Genomic DNA, 11,411 nt, shown 5'->3' with positions numbered 1-11,411 from the left:
GAATAGTAGGAACAATTCTTCAACGAGTATTTCTAAAGTCGAGAAAATTAAAAAACCTCAACAAGACCAATTACCGTCTAATTCAAAATTGGCCGAAACGAAAGACAGTACTAATTCTTGTCCGAGTACAAGCGAGTCACAAAAAATCAAGGAAGACGAATTCATTACTGTGAGAAACAAAAAACCTAGACGAATTGATAGAAGCATTGTAGGTAGTGGAAAGCCTGATGGAATGTCAATAAAAGGAGCCCTGAAGTATGGATATTTACACGTATGTAAATTAGAACCCAGTTTGCAACCCGAAATACTGGTCAAACATCTTAACACCAAGGGTTTCAATGACATAATATGTGAAAAATTAGAATCTAAAAGACCAAAAGAATACTCATCTTTCAAGATAACAGTACCTGCACAAAATTTCGAAGATCTCAAGAAACCTGAATTATGGCCAGAAGGAAGTAGAATCAACCATTTTTTATTCCGTCTCAACAGGAGCAAAACATTAAATCTAAAGAAAACTTCATAATTATTCATCAGAATGTTCAATCTTTGAGAAATTCTATTTTAAGGTTAGAACAATTCATAAATAATAATAACGCATGCCTTGTTGCAGTCACAGAACACTGGCAAAGTACTGCCGAACTCGAAGTACTTACTATCCGTGGTTTCAAGTTAGCATCCAAATACTGTAGACCGATTAATTGTCATGGTGGATGCGCTATTTATTGCAAAGATGAAATAATTTTCAAAGAGCGTTCAGATCTGGTAAAGGCCAGCATCCCTTATGTGTTCGAGTGTTCTGCGATAGAAGCACAATTAAACAACAAAAAAGTTATAATAATTTCAATATATCGACCCAACAGTTATCCCAGATGTGATATAAACTTATTTTTTGAACAAATTCACCACCTTCTTCAAAACCTCACTGATTCAAATAGTCAATATATTATAGCTGGTGACTTTAATGTGAATGTACTTTTAAATAACTCGGAAACACAAAAATTTTTGTCAATTCTTCAAGGCTTCGGCGCTAATCTCACAGTTCATGAAGCAACTCGAATAACATCAAACTCAGCTACCTGCATTGACAATTTCATAACTAATTTGAACAACTACGATGTCGCTGTCCTACCATCGCATATTTCAGATCATACTGCCCAAATATTCTCTTTTCCTGTTGGAAAAGCGCATTCCAAATCCGTCAGAAAGCAAATTCGTCTAATAAATAACTCAACAGTTAAAACTTTTCTGGAACTTCTTTCTGTTGAAAATTGGGATGATCTTTCTATCTACCAGAATATCGTTGATATTGATCTCATGTGGGACATGTTTTTCAGTAAGTACAAGACCATATTCGATACTGCTTTTCCACTTGTCGTCATGAAGAGCGAATCATCTCGGGAGAAATATGTGGATAAATCGCCTGAGGTTCAAGAAATCAAGAAAAGATTGGATTGCTTGTACACAATTTCTCAATCTCGCCCAGAAATGAACCATATTTACCAGATAACAAAGAAATCATATGATGAGTGCATCAAATTGAATAAGAGAAAATTCCTGAGAGAAAAAATCGATAATTCCAGTAATAAATCAAAGATGGTTTGGAAAGTGATCAACCAAGTTATTGGCAGGAAATACAAAAATGATTTCAAGATGCCAAGGTCGGATGGACCACAAGAACTCGCCGATGCTTTCAATAGGCAATTTATCGATGTCCCCACCTCACTGAATACCCAATCTTCCTTTTGCAGTTCAGGGGATTCAAACCCTAGATCTATTCGATATAACGAGAGGTCATTCTTCCTTTTTGAAATAACAGCAGATGAGGTCATCAGGACTGCGAAGGCTATGGAAAATAAGGGATCTTTTGGATATGACGAAATACCGATGACAGTGATCAAGAGATCTATTGAAATTGTTGCTAAACCGGTGGCTCACATAATGTATATAGCATTCAGAGATGGTATCTTCCCAAGGTCTCTGAAGGTAGCAGTAGTGAAGCCTCTCTTCAAGAAGGGAAATACAGACGATCTCGGTAATTATCGTCCGATAAGTCTGCTGACTTCTTTTTCTAAATTATTTGAGAAAGTTCTGGTGAGTAGGCTTTTGAACTTTTTCCATAAATTTCACCTTTTCTCCAAATTTCAACATGGATTCCTTAAAACAAGGAGCACGGAAACCGCATTATTTGAACTGTCAAGATCAATTCTCCATGCTTTGGAATGTGGCGAAGTTCCAGTGGGGCTCTTTCTTGATTTCTCTAGAGCTTTTGACTGCGTCAGTCACAAAATATTGTTGGATAAACTCAACAGCTTCGGCATCAGAAATAAACAGCTAGATTTGATGAAGAGCTATTTGGAGGATCGAGTCCAAAGGGTATCTATTGAGATTGATGGTGCTGTCTTTGTTTCTTGCGATGAGATACTGAGTAGTGGTGTACCTCAGGGGAGTATAGCTGGACCCTTACTTTTTTTGGTCTATATAAACGACTTGCCGGAATGCATTTTGATCGAGGATTTCATGTCGTTGAACCCGAATGATCTGATGGTAACAAAGACAGAAGAAAATAAAGATATAGTCATGTATGCGGATGATACAAATTTGGTGGTAGCAGCTTCCAACGTATCTGAAGTGGTAGGTTTGACTAGGAATAAATTTTGTAAGATCGCATATTGGTGCCGAAGAAATCAAATCAGCTTAAATCTGAACAAGACTGAATGTGTGATATTCTGCACCTCACACAGCAAGATAAAAAACCCAGAAACAGTTGATCTTATGGGACAAAATGTTGAACTTAGTCACCGTACTAATTTTCTGGGAATCACAGTGGATGAACATCTGAACTGGTATGATCATATTGATACTCTCCAAAGAAAACTAAATTCTGTCCTTTATGCTATTCGAATATTGGTGCAGCATGCTGACTTGGAACTGCTAAAAACAGTGTATTTTTCTAATTTCCAGTCAATAATGAGTTATGGAATCATTGTGTGGGGAAACAGTTCTGATATCTCTAGAATATTCGTAGTTCAAATAAGAGCGCTAAGAACTATGCTACGTTTATCCTCCAAAACATCCTGCCGTGGAATATTCAGAAGAGAAGGCATCCTCACAATAACTGCATTGTATATATTTCGTTGTCTTACATTTTTAAGAACTAACTTCCTTTATTTCGAAAAATATCTCAATTCAAATATGACCAGGCGCATCTACTCATACCATCTTCCGAAGTGCTCTCTCACTCTATCACAGAGAAATGTCGAATACATGTGCCTTACTTTGTTCAACAAATTGCCCAAAAATTATCAAGTCCTAACTACTGTAAAAAATTTCAAGAAAGAAGTTCGTAAACTACTTACTGACCTTGAACCATATTCTTTAGATGATTATTTAAATTATAAGTTTCCTGTATAGACATCACTATATGTAATCAATTGTATTATTTTCTGTTAGCTTCCTTATGCTTGACTTGTTTTCTTTTCTGAGTGTAAATTTTGATTATGAAAATAAATATGATTATTATTATTATTATTATTATCCTGTAATAATTTGATAGGGATGTCAAATTCCAGTTTTTTTTCAAATTATATCAATTTTTGTTGAAATATAAATATTTAAATATACAATGCTGCTATTATTATTCTTCTTATACTACCAACCGAAATATCCAATGGTGTAAATCGAACCGTTACAAATCCCCCCTTACTTTAAAAAAAAAAAATTTTACCAAAAGGGTCAAAATTTTTTTTTCTGCCAGCAACTTCAAAAAGCCAAATACGGTAAACCAAATAACGACAATACTTCAATGAATCCTAAAGAAACGACACCAGCAAAACTCCAATACCGACACAACCAAAACCAGAATTGTCACACTTGAATTAACTTCAAAAGTCCAATATCTCCAAAGTGAAACGGAGATGGATAATATAGCCTGTTGCTATCGTGGATCTGACGATACAAAAGATGTTAAGCTTATGTCAGCCACTAGATGGGGGTAGTGACCACCCTAGTAAATTTATGCTCAAGGCAAGGGTTAACCATCCTTTAACCCAAAGCAAAAACAAAACAGCCAAAATTAGTCCGACAAGTGTTCATCAGTCAGTTGATCCGGTGGATGAGCCTTTAAGTCTTTTATATGCCAGACTCCCTGGTATTTACCATCCTCACTCTGCAGTTTATAGGTCCAAGGGGATACCCGTGCGGAAACCAAGAAAGGTCCAACATACTTCGGTGCCAGCTTAGCTGTAAAATATTTAGCGGCGTCCGAAAGTACCTGATTTCTTCTCCACACCAACTGGTTAACAGTGTATTGGACATCCCGACGTCGAAGATTGTAAGTTCGACTATTAGCCTCGTACGCTCTCGCTAACTTAGTCTTAACGTCACCATATATTCTCTCGAAAGCTTTTTCCCGGTCCTTAGTCAAGGCAGACCTGTCGAAACTGATCTGATCAGGGCAGGTATTTTCACCCTTACACGAAACTTCCCTTCCAAAAACAATAAAACTTGGAGAGTAACCGGTGACTTCGTGCTTTGAGGAACGAATAGCTAACCCAACCTGGTTTAACTGTTTATCCCAACCTCTCTGATCTTCTGACAGGTAGGACCTCAACATGGTTTTTATAACCCTATTAATTCTTTCGACCGGATTAGCTTGGGGATGGTATAGTGCGGTATACTGAATGGTGACATTATAAGATTGTAAGAATTTAACAAATTCTTTAGACCGGAACTGTACGCCATTATCGACAATGATGGAATTGGGACACCCAAAGACAGGAAAGACATGTGTATCCAGTATTTTTACAATGGCTGATGCAGTAGCCGTACGCAGTGGAAAAAGAAGAGGGAACTTGCTGAAACAATCCGCGACGACAAAAATATATTGGTTACCGGAGCGAGATCGAGGTAAAGGACCAACCAAATCCGCAGACAGAAGCTCGAATGGTCGAGAAATTGAGACCTGTTTGGAGAGCATGAGGCCAGCAGGCTTCTCCTGGCTTGGTTTGATGGCATGACAGGTTCTGCAGCAGCGAATAAACGAAGCCACGTCATATCGCATCTTTGGCCAGTAATACCGTTGTGCCAACTTACTATAAGTTTTGAAAACTCCTACATGTAGTAAAGACTCATGGACCTGCCTAATTAAAGATTTTCTTTGAGGACGAGGAACAACTTCTCTCCAGTAATCCGAGTCAGAGGCCAGTTCAGGAATTCGAGGTGTCACATTCTTGAAAAGCTTACCCTGAATGATTTGCCAGGATGGGAACCGGTGAGGGGCATGAGTCACTTTTCCTAGAAGTTTGTCATACCACCAATCCGAGGAACGACTCTGAGGAGTATCAACAGTATCGATGATAGGTACCGCCCTAGACAAGGTATCAGGTACGATGTTATCCTTACCTTTACGATGGATAATGGTATAGTCATACTGTTGGAGCCTGATAGCCCACCGGGCCAATCTTCCAGAAGGTGAATTCAGTCGATCCAGCCAGAGCAAACTAGCGTGATCGGTGATAACAGAGAAATGTGACCCTTCAATATACGGTCGCAGTTTCTCAATCGCCCATAGAACGGCAAGGCATTCACGTTCCGTGGTGGTGTAATTGCGTTCTAACCGGGTTAAAGACCTAGAAAGATAGCATATCACCTTTTCTTCATCCTCTTGTTGCTGAGTCAAGACAGCACCAATCCCATAACCGGAAGCATCACACTGAATGGTGAACGACCTCGAAAAATCCGGACAAGACAAAACAGGGGCACTAATCAAACATTCCTTCAACCTAATCAAAGCCTCATCACATTGGGAACTCCATCTGAAGGACCGATTTTTCTTGAGTAGCTCCGTCAAGGGAGCAGTCAGATCCGCAAAGTTTGGTACGAATCTCCGGTACCATGAAGCCAAACCCAGTATACGTCGAACCTCCGAAACAGAAGTGGGGACTGGTATGTTCAAAATAGCCTGAACCTTCGCCGGATCCATTCTTAGACCTTTTGAATCCACTACATAACCTAGATACAAGAGTTCCGGTAGACAAAAATGACACTTCTTCTTTGAAACCGTTAAATTAGCTGCTTGGAGGCGGTTAAAGACCTCCTTTAGTACCTCTACATGCTTCTCAAAGGTATCAGTAATTATGATTATGTCATCTAAATAGACAAACACATATGGTTCCAAATCCGGACCAAGAACTCTGTCAACCAAACGCTGGAAGGTAGCCGGACTATTAGACAGTCCCATAGGCAGACGGAGGAATTGAAACAGACCTCTATTGGGTACTGTGAACGCAGTTAAAGGTCGAGAGGATGCTTCTAAGGGCACTTGAAAATAAGCCGACTTAATGTCCATAGAGGACAAGAACTTGGCGTTGCGGAGCCGATCCAAGGTAGAATTTATATAGGGGAGAGGATACGCATCTTTTTCTGTGACGGCATTCAATTTCCTGTAATCAACGCAGAATCGGTACGAGCCATCCTTCTTTTTAACAAGAAGAATCGGGGATGACCAGGGGCTGGTCGAAGGTTCGACAATGCCCTGCTCCAGTAAGTTGTCTAACTCTGCATCAATATGACCCTGCATTACCGGACTCACAGGATAATACCTCTGCTTAATGGGACGACACGAGGTTTTGATCTCATGTTCCACCAGTTTAGTACATCCTAACTCGTCACCCATGTTTTGAAAAGCCTCCTGCACAACCTCATTCAGTATCCTAGATTGCTCAGGGGTAAGGTGTTCCTCTGATGCAATCGCATCCACAGATACATCGGCATCTCGTTGAAATACCCATTTCCCACAACGAAGATCCGGTACGACACCAAACTTCCTCCAAAAATCAATGCCTAGGATTAAAGAGTGCGGCAACTCAGGAACTACTAAGGCTGAAATCATCTTAACTTTATTTTCAAGCTTAATCGGTAAATCCACCGAACCGATACTCGAACAACTTTGTCCATTAGCGACTCTACAAGAAACAACATTATCGACATTAATACTAAGATTCAATTTCTTCAACATTGTCCATCCAGGACCTCCAATAATCGTGCATGAAGCACCTGAATCTAAAAGACCTAACAACTTAACATCAAAAACAGAAACACACAAATATGGACGTTCATCATTTTGTGCATGCGCCAACACATAATCCAACAGAGCTTTTTGGTGCAAAGGTAAACGATCACGGGCAGAGAAACGAGGGAAGGCACACATACTGCCATTAGAGGTCTTCCCCTTCAGTTTTCCGACGGCTTACACTTAGGACAGGTCCGAACAGTGGAACCTGGACGACCACACTTGAAACAGTGCTTATTTTTGGTCATCTTACAATCTCTAGCAGCATGACCAGGTTGCTTACAATTCCAGCAAGTCAATACTGCACTTACCTCAGCCGGAGAGGTACTTACATCAGCAGAAGAAGTACTCACATCAACAGAAGAGGCAGAAGGTTGTTCTGCATATACGTATGCTAAATCAGGTTCCATCAGAGAGCTCCTATTTCGGGGAGGAGGTACGAAGGATTCGATGGATTCCTTGCGAGCCTCGAGTTGTCTTCCGATATCCAACAGTTGCGAAATCGAGGTGATGTTAGTCAAACCTAACTGACTCTGGTAAAAGGGTGAGATATTACGAAGAAGGATTCTCAGTCGAGCTTCCTCATTGACTGGTACAGTAAGACGTTTGAACATAGTGTCCATCATTGCCAGATACAAACCGATGCCTTCATCAGGGCCCTGCGTTCGCCGTTTAATCTCATCGAAAAGTTTCTCGTTATAATTGGGAGCAAGAAACTGTTTTCTCAATTCATCAACTAACTGAGACCACGTTGACAAGGTAGACCGGACAGATCGGAACCAGATAAGAGCCTTACCCACAAATAAATCGCTAGCAGACAAGAACAACTGCTCCTCTGTAACGTTCCGGGAAATACATAATTCCTCAACATTTTCAAGGAAAGAACTCGGGGAACATTTAGAATTATCTCCACTAAATTTGGTAATATTCCATTTTGCTACTGATACTGAAGGTATCTTACATTGAGGAGCCGAAGCTGTAGCAGTGGTCCGGTGAACTATATCACTAACTGTGACATCATCCGATTCAGATTCCGAATCAGATATACCAGCTGTATCCATCAGCATGCTCAACTCCAGAGGTGACTGAGTTTGCAGCGATAATCTCCGATATTTCCTAGCTCGCGATCCTAATTCCGCCTGTAATTCAATTATTTTCGCTAAATATCCTGACCGGAGGACCTGTTCTTCTTCTGAGAGCGCTTGAGATCTTTCCGCTCGCTTAAATAAATGTACCAAGCGTGTAGATGTCTTAAGAAAAGATGGACTCTTTTCATCACCCGAAAATTCTAATAATTCTCTTTCAAAGAATGCAATTGAGCTTTCTATCGCCTTTGAGTCATCTTCGAACCGATATGGATATGGTGGATATTTGGTTGTAATTCCAGATTTTTCTAACCTCAAATAACCTCTAAGACTCTTTCTCATCTCAACAACCGTACTCACGTCACCTACACCTCTAATAGCCAATTCATAACCTAATTCATCTTTGTCGAGACGATTCACGTCCATTCGACCCTCCATACTTAACAAAATACTAAAAGCCCAATCTTACCTAACCTCAAATATACAAAATATTGGCCGCGCCAATAAATACAACGGAAATCGACACTACAGAAAGAATTTATAACAAGGTAGCTTTGAAAACTAACGGAATACGAAAAATATCAATAATAACGACAAGACCGATCAACCACTGCAAGTCAGATAGAATAGACTCTTGGGCCCCACGTTGGGCGCCAATTTGTGACGTGTCGACCTTGAGTAAGCCGGTCACAAGGCTAAATTCGGCTCGCGACTACACTCAGTGAAGATGGGAGTGAGTTCTTCAAAATTAGATGGAAGGTAATAATGGGCGCCAGGTAGAGATATGCCTGTCTTAAGAATAACTTGCGTACTCCTCTACCAGAGTAGCAGTAAAACAAATCACTCAAGTCAAACGTTTAATAAAATTAAAATTTATGCAGTGGTTGATAATAAAAAAATAAAAAAAAAGGAATTCTCAAAGTTACCAAGAGCCAGAAGGGCTTCCCAAAAACTTTACCTAATACTAACAAATACCAGAAGGGCTTCCTATAACCTATAATACCTAACCTAATCCTGACAACAGAATCCTTAATTAGCCTACACTTGGCTAAGGCTTAACCTAAAACTTCAGTACCTCAGTACCAAAACTAAACGTAAACGGAGTTCAACAAACTCCAAATATACCAGATACTAAACCAGAAAAATAACCAAGTAAACAAGAAGATTGACCTAAACCACAAATCCAGAAGGAATATACAAATACAGTGGTTGTAATAACTGGCTGGTATAAAATAGCAGGTTGAATAAAGTGATAATAAATCCCAGTCACAAATCCTGAAGGGATACACAAGTATTATAGTTGTTAAAATAAATGGCCAGTTAGTGAAGTGCACCTCACCGCAAACTGTTTACAATTTCGACAGTAAATAATGAGCATGAAACAACCTTTATTCAATATATTTCAATCTAACTATCAATGGATAGAAAATTAATAATAAAGCCGTTAACTCCTATTCAAATAACTGATTTACTATCAGTACACTAAATCGTTACTTCAAAAATTAAATCTCAGTACAATACTCATTAAAGCCAGTGCAAGCACCGGTTACCTGATACAAAATCAATATTGAAGGTTGACAGCAAATCTAAACGGTGGGGTCTCTAAACGTAGAATGTACCATCTACTCGAGCTACACCATATGTCAGCAATATACTATGTACTCGAACTGTACCATGTATCAGAATGTATCATACATCAGAACTGCACCAGAAATTCACCAGAAAATAAGTACCATAACCTCAAACCATACCATATACCAGACTCCAGAACTCCTGAACGTAATCAGTCACTAGGACTCTTCAAATTCAACCAGACACCAGGATTCTCAATAATATCCAGGCACTAGGATTCCAAACAGTGATCCAGGCACTAGGATTATTCAATTCAACCAGGCACTAGGATTGCCAAAAATATCCAGGCACTAGGATTCTTCAACAATATCCAGGTACTAGGATTCTTCAAAGATATCCAGGCACTAGGATTCCAAATCCAACCAGGCACTAGGACCCTAATAAAATACTATAAGATATTGTTCACAAAATGAAACGGAATTTATACCTCTCAGTTCTTGTTCGAGGGAAAAGGATCTTCTTGATATTCTTCGTGTTCAACAGGTGTTCGAACTTATCAGCGGGAAGCGAATCCTAATAAAATAGAAATCTCAGATAATGACACAAGATATAGGAATTATATCATACCTCTCAGATCTTCAGAGTAAAATTCAATACCAGAGATGGGCCTTGTGGAAGAAAACTTTCTAATCACGTATAAAACGTATTTCCCAAAATTATTTACAATACCATAAACCATACAGGGAATTACCCAAATTGAAGAAATAATCGCCTATAACAAGGATGATTCTAGATCATATATTCTTCAATCAGGCAAATTTTCTTTCCAAAAAAACTTCTCTCAAAATTATCTCCAATCGCCGATAACCTCTATTTCTGACAATCATTCATAACCACAGAATCTACCAGTTGTCAAACGAAACTTCCCACACAGAAGAAAAGTAATACAAGAAATCCAGAAATTATAAAATATTTCCCCACGGTAATAATAATCGACCTCATTTATCCGGAAATAAGTGTTCCACAATAAATTGAAATTTATATTAATACGGAACATTCCGAGTTGAATCAACAATCAACTTCCAGAGGGCGTACTACCAACCGAAATATCCAATGGTGTAAATCGAACCGTTACATATCCTCTATATCTCTAAAAAAATAATTAATTTCTAATCAAATGGGACACCTTATATATTAATATTTTTCATTTATTTCGAGATTCAATTAATTTTGTGTTCACTATATGATTGTAATTATATCATATATAGGGTGTCCCATTTAAGAAACATTTACTCTCATCTGTATCTCTAAAGAGGTCATTGATTTCTATGATCTGTCATGAGTTCCATATGAACCATAAAAACCATAAGGTTTAGAATTTTCCGAATATCTAAAACAGAATCCAAAATATGTATGTCGAGATATTTGAGACAGTAATTTTTCAGAAACACCCTGTAACTCGAGTTCACAGATAAAAATTAGTTAATCACATAGAGGATAGAACTATCATAGATTTCTTTTCTACCTGACTAATGAACTTAGAATAAAGAATACTGTACGTTCGTGGTTCATCCATATTCTATTCTATATTCTGAGCATAGACCTATAATTATTATATATCTATGATTCTGACTCTGAGTTGACATCCGATTTAACCTCTAACCTTAAACTGTTTTTGAATT

At 38.6% G+C, this 11,411-nt stretch overlaps 1 long non-coding RNA gene across 2 annotated transcripts; it reads right to left on the bottom strand.

Moving 5' to 3' along the window:
• Positions 1-9,001: 9,001 nt before the first annotated feature.
• Positions 9,002-11,404, bottom strand: LOC123682068. 2 transcript variants are annotated; one of them, XR_006747771.1, is made up of 3 exons: positions 10,357-11,404; positions 10,217-10,302; positions 9,002-10,166 (listed from the first exon to the last, which is right to left on the bottom strand). It is a non-coding gene; the product is annotated as an uncharacterized LOC123682068 (long non-coding RNA). The 2 variants fall into 2 exon arrangements; XR_006747770.1 differs by having other exon boundaries at positions 10,217-11,404.
• Between the last annotated feature and the right edge of the window lie 7 nt (positions 11,405-11,411).

Source organism: Harmonia axyridis, chromosome 6 (genome assembly GCF_914767665.1).
Source record: "Harmonia axyridis chromosome 6, icHarAxyr1.1, whole genome shotgun sequence".
NCBI classification, from domain to species: domain Eukaryota; kingdom Metazoa; phylum Arthropoda; class Insecta; order Coleoptera; family Coccinellidae; genus Harmonia; species Harmonia axyridis.
The sequence above is the reverse complement of the archived record's forward strand: the minus strand, read 5'-3'. Positions and strand labels throughout refer to the sequence as shown.